Source organism: Saccopteryx leptura, chromosome 3 (assembly GCF_036850995.1).
Source record: "Saccopteryx leptura isolate mSacLep1 chromosome 3, mSacLep1_pri_phased_curated, whole genome shotgun sequence".
NCBI classification, from domain to species: Eukaryota; Metazoa; Chordata; class Mammalia; order Chiroptera; family Emballonuridae; genus Saccopteryx; species Saccopteryx leptura.
In genome coordinates this window covers 32358448-32364447 of record NC_089505.1, presented here as the reverse complement: position 1 = coordinate 32364447, position 6000 = coordinate 32358448, and the positions used below count along the sequence as shown (strand labels likewise).

Genomic DNA, 6000 nt, shown 5'->3' with positions numbered 1-6000 from the left:
ACCAGGGGGGACGCTCTGCCCATCCAGGGCGTCGCTCTGTTGCTACCAGAGCCACTCTAGCGCCTGAGGCAGAGGCCATGGAGCCATCCCCAGCGCCCGGGGCCTTCTTTGCTCCAATGGAGCCTTGGCTGCGGGAGGGGAAGAGAGAGACAGAGGAAGGAGAGGGGGAGGGGTGGAGAAGCAGATGGGCACTTCTCCTGTGTGCCCTGGCCAGGAATCGAACCCGGGACTTCACGCCAGGCTGACGTTCTACCACTGAGCCAACCGGCCAGGGCTCTTTCTGACTTGTTTTACTTAGCACAATACCCTCTAGGTCCATTCATACTGTCACAAATGGTAAGATTTCATTCCCTTAGTATAGCTGAGTAATATTCCATTGTTTTAGATGTACAACACCTTCCCTATCCATTCATCTATTGATGCGAGCTTGGGTTGCTTCCATAGTTTGGCTATTATAAATTAAGCTGAAATGAACATAGGCATGGATATCTTTACTAATTAGTGCTTGAATTTCTTTGATATACAGGGGTGGACAAAGGTAGGTTTATAATACAGATAAATAATACATTAATTAATAAATCATAATATGAAAACAAACTTTTTTGTGTACTCACAACTGTAAACCTACTTTTGCCCACTCTGTGTATTCAGAAGTGGAATTGTTGGGTCATAGGTAGTTCTATTTTTAACTTATTGAGGAACCTTCATAATGTTTACAATAGAGGCTGCACCAATTTTCAGTCCCACCAACAGTACACTAGGGTTTCCTTTTCTCTACATCTTCTCCAACACTTCTTGTTTGTTGATTCATTAATGATGGCTATTTTGACAGGTGTAAGGCAGTATATATCATTGTAGTTTTGAATTGCATTTCTCTGATAATTAATGATTTTGAACAACTTCTCATATATTTGTTGGCCATCTGTATGTCCTCTTTGCAGTAGTATCTATTCAAATCTTCTGCCCACATTTTAATTGGGTTGTTTGATTTTTCTGGTGTTGAGTTGTGTGAGTTCTTTATAAATTTTGAATATTAGCCCCTCATTAGATGTATTATTAGTGAATATCCTCTTCCATTCTGTAAGTTGTCTTTTCATTTAATGGTAGTTTCCCTTACTGTGCAAAAACTTTTTAAATTAGATATAATCCCATTTGTTTATTTTTTATTTCATTTGCACAAGGTGTTATATCAGAAAAAAAATATTCCTAAGAGGAATGTCTAATATTTTACTACCTATATTTTCTTCTAAAAGTTTTATGGTTTTAGGTCTTATATTTAAGTCTCTAATCCAGTTTGAGTTTATTATTGTATATGGGGTAAGAAGGTGGCCTAGTTTCATTTTTGTTTTGCATGTATCTGATCAATTTTCTCAGGATCATTTATTGAACAGACTGTCTTTACTCTATTGTATGTTCTTGCCTACTTTGTCATATATTAATTGATCATATAGACATGAATTTATTTCTGGGCTCTCTATTCTGTTCCATTGATTTATATGTCTGTCCTTAAGCCAATGCCATGTTCTTCTGATTATTATAGACGTGTAGTATAGTTTGATTTCAGATAGTGCAATACCTCCAACTTCGTTCTTCTTTCTCAAGATTACTGAGGCTATTTGGGGCCTTTTGTGGTTCCATATAAAATTTTGGATTATTTGTTTTAATTTTGTGAAACATGCCTTTGGTATTTTGATGAAAATTATATTTAATCTATAGATTGCTTTAGGTACTATGGACATTTTAATAATGTTAATTCTTCCTATCCATGAACATGGCATATACTTTCATTTACTTGTATCTTCTTCAATTTATTTTTCAATGTCTTTAATTTTCTGAGTATAAGTCTTTTATCTACCTGGCTAATTTTTAAAACTTTTTATTGAATTTATTAAGATGACAGTGGTTAATAAAATCCAACAGCTAGCTAGCTTTCTTTCTTTCTTTCTTTCTTTCTTTCTTTCTTTCTTTCTTTCTTTCTTTCTTTCTTTCAAGTGAGAGGTGGGGAGGCAGGGAGGCAGAGACAGATTCCTGCATGTGCTCTGACAAGTATCCACCTGGCAAGCCCCCTATCAGGTGATGCTCTGCCCATCCGGGGCCTCGCTCTGTTGCTCTGCAACAGAGCTATTTCAGTGCCTGAAGTGAGGCCATGGAGCCATCCTCAACACCTGGGGCCAAATTGCTAGAACCATTTGAGCCACAGCTGCAGGAGGGAAGGAGAGAGACAGAGAGAAAGAGAGAGAAAGAGAGAGAGAGAGAGAGAGAGAGAATGGGAAAGGGTGAAGAAGCAGATGGTCACTTCTCCTGTGTGCCCTGACCGGAAATTGAATCCAGGACTTCCACATGCCAGGATAATGCTTTACTGCTGAACCAACTGGCCAGTGCAAACAGGTTTCAGGTGTACAACTTCATAACACATCATCTGTGTACACTGCACTGTGTGTTCACCACTCCAAGTTCCTTGTTAATTTTATTCATGGGTATTTTATCTTTCTGAGGCAATTGTAACTGGAATTGGTTTTTAAATTTCAGTTTGTGATAATTCATTATTGGTGTTTAAAAATGCAACCAAGTTCTGTATATTTATTTTGTATTCTGCTATTTACTTGATTCATGTATCAGGTCTAGTAGTATTTTGGTGGAATCTTCAAGGTTTCCTCTATATAGTATTATATCAACTGCAAATAATGGCAGTTTCACTTCTTTGCAATTTGGAAGCCTTTTATTTCTTTTTCTTGTGTAATTTCTGTGGCTAGGACTCTCAATATTATGTTGAATAAAAGTGATGAAAGTGGACAACCCTATCTTGTTCTTGATCTTAAGAAAAATGCTTTTAGCTTTTCCACATTGAGTATGATGTTAATTGTGGGTTTGTCATATATGACCTTTATTATGTTAAGGTATGGTCCCTCTGTTCCAACTTTGTTGATAGTTTTTATTATAAATGGGTCCTGGATTTTGTCAAATGCTTTTTCTACATCTATTGATACGATCCTATATTTTCATCCTTCATTTTGTTTATGTGCTGTAAAACATTAATTGATTTGCATCTCAGGAATAAATCCCACTTGATCATAGGATATAATCTTTGTAATGCATTGCTAAATTCTGTTTGCTAATATTTTATTGAGAATTTTAGCATCTAAGTTCATCAAGCATATTGGCCTATAATTTATTTTTCTAACTTCTTTGTCTGCATTTAGAATCTGAATAACACTAGCCTTGCAAAATAGAATTGAGAGTCTTCTCTCCTCTTGAATTTTTTGAAATAATTTGAGACAGATGAGAGTTAATTCTTCTTAGAATGTTTGGTAAAAAGTCACTTGTAAAGCCATCCAGTCCAAGACTTTTGTTTGTTGGGACTGGATGAAATACTACTTTTATTTCATTACTACTAATTGGTTTGTTCAGAATTTCTTTTTCTTCTTGATCCAGTCTTAAAAAATTGTATATTTCTAGAAATTTATCCATTTATTCCAGATTCTCCAATTTGTTGGCATATAATTATTTTATTTTCTTATAGTCCTTTGTATCCCTGTGGTGTCAATTGTCAACTTTCCTCTTTTATTTATGATTTTATTTATATGGTTTCTCTTTCTCTCTCTCTCTCTCTTTTCTAAATGAGTCTGGTTAAAAGTTTATCGATCTTATTTATCTTTTCAAAGAACCAGCTCATGGTTTTATTGATCTTTTGTATTATTTTTTAAACTCCTATTTATTTCTGCTCTGATCTTTATTATAATATTTACTTTCTTCTACCTACTTTGGGCTTTGTTTGTTATTTTTTTAAAAAATTCCTTTAGATGTAAGATTAGGGTTTTGTTTTTCTTTTTATATCTGTCTTGTTTCCTGAGGTAGGCTTGAATTACTATAAATTTCCCTTTTGTTGTGTTTAACAGATTTTTGGGTCATTGTGTTTTTATTTGTATTTGTCTCAAGGTATCTTTTGATTTCTTCCTTGATCTCACTGTTGACTCATTTGTTGTTTATTAACATGTTTTTTAGCTTCCATGTGATTTATGTTTTTCCGGGTTTTTTTTTGTAATTGATTTCTTGTTTCATAATACTGTGGTCAGGGAAGACTTGATATAATTTTAATATTCTTAAATTTATTGAGATTTTTTGTGTGTGTGTCCTCACATGTGGTCTATGGCCTGGATATGTGCAAGAGGAACCGCGCTGTGAACCAAGGTCTGCCACTACCAACACTGGGACAGGGGCAGGTCAACAAAAGGTGTAAGGCACACCAAGACCAGGCACTGCCTGCCATCTACCCATAAGGCTCAGCCTCTGGAAGAGCTGTGAACACCATGTGAGTTGGGTGAAGGAGGGTCTCAGGAAGTCTCTATGGTGGGGTGAGTGGTGTTAATCAGGCTATACAGATTCAGATTTGGTACCAGTGCTGGGTCTGAGGCCACTCAGCAAAAGTCTCAGGGTACATCAAGGTCAACCACCACTGGCCTGGGGCCTGCAAATATCTATGGTGGTGTGGGGTCTCAAAGTGTTACCAGGCTGGAGTTAGTGGAGTTCACTGGGGTAATGCAGATTCAGATTTGCTGTGTGGAAGGAGGACTCAGCATAGGAACAATGGCAGCCATTTACGCAACTGTCATCCTGAAGCTGAATGTAAAGCCAGAAGTCAGGGCGAGGGCCACTATCACAGCAGCCCGGCCCATGCAGGTTCGCATTGGATTCGGACAGTCGGTAAAGAAACAGCGGAGCCAAAAACTGATGGGCCATAGCCTTTAATCCTACCTTGCACCCGGCGGGCAAGTAAAAACATACACTGGGCTCCAAAACCCAGTCACACTCAGTGCTCACAAAGCCACTGACTTATCCGAGTTTCCTAGAATCAAAGGTTTCTAGCTCACCAGCCTTCTTCTCCTCAGTTCCCCATCTCCTTCCTTATCCCAGATACAAACTCTACACAAACTGGCATCTCACTCAGCACTCCGCCATCTTGGCTGCTTCTCCTGGCCTCCTCCACATGGCCTCCTTTAGCTGCTGGCTCTACTTTCTCCGCTCTCTCATGCTAACCTCAGGAACCAAGCGGGCAAGTTCCCGTTCTACCCCTATTTTATAGTGTAGCTTCACAACCTCTAATCCAATATACAAAATAGGGAAGTCTCTAATACAAAGTCACTTCTCTGAGGCATGATTGGATTGTACCACCTCACACCAAAAAGGGTGGGACAGGCTTAATCCCAAAACCAAGGCTACAAGGATTCTGCTTGCCCCTAGCCCACCCCAACACACATTAATATCACCTGGGCGACTGCCTCCTCGTTTTATCTTTAACAAAGTGAGCATAATACATTTTATCCGCCCAACACTGAACAACTCAGTTCTTCTAGATATGATTCTGTCCTCCCACCTGGCAACTTGACTGGAATTCCTTGAAAGTTTTTTTTGACCAAGACTACTAAGTGAGCCCAAGCAGGTCAGGACTGGCTGAGAGAGCCTCCGGCACAGCAGATTTTAGGTAGGGTGGGGTCTCAGGGTGGAGTTAGTAGAGCTTACCAGCCAATGCAAATTCACATTTGACATTGTAGGGGGAGGGCTTAACACAGGGATAATAACAGCTATCCTTCCAGCCCTCACCCCAGAGCCACACAACTCACTTTCTCCTTGGATGCCTCTGGTGCTTCTGCCCAAGCCACTTTCTCTCCATTGAAGCCCAAGGTAAGTGCTTGCAAGTGAGAGCTTTTGTACTGGCCCTCTAATAGGCTACCTGCGTTTCCAGAAGCCTTCTCTCTCACCTTGACAGATAAAATTACGGCCAGATGTTATGTGGGCTCCTTTCCCTGGCTTTGGTGTTCTGGACGGGGGAAGTGCAGCATGGAGCTGAGTCCTCAGGGAGGTTCTCTGCAGCTGAGATGTCCCTCCGGATTCTCAACTGCCACAAGTGGGTGACAGCCCAGCCTGTTTTGCATCCCTGCCCCTCCTACCCAGTCTCTAAGTGGTCTCTTCTTTATATCCTTAGTTATCAGACTCCTTTTCAAC

General features: G+C 39.5%; 1 protein-coding gene across 2 annotated transcripts in view; it reads left to right on the top strand.

Moving 5' to 3' along the window:
* The first annotated feature begins 5575 nt into the window (after positions 1-5575).
* The window catches only part of ARG1 (arginase 1), a 41848-nt gene continuing 41423 nt past the window's right edge, over positions 5576-6000 (top strand). The window contains exon 1 of one of the 2 annotated variants that reach the window (XM_066373218.1): positions 5576-5679. The gene's annotated coding sequence lies outside the window, so the exon portion shown is untranslated. The remainder of the gene's footprint in view (positions 5680-6000) is intronic. The other variant, XM_066373219.1, reaches the window with a different exon arrangement.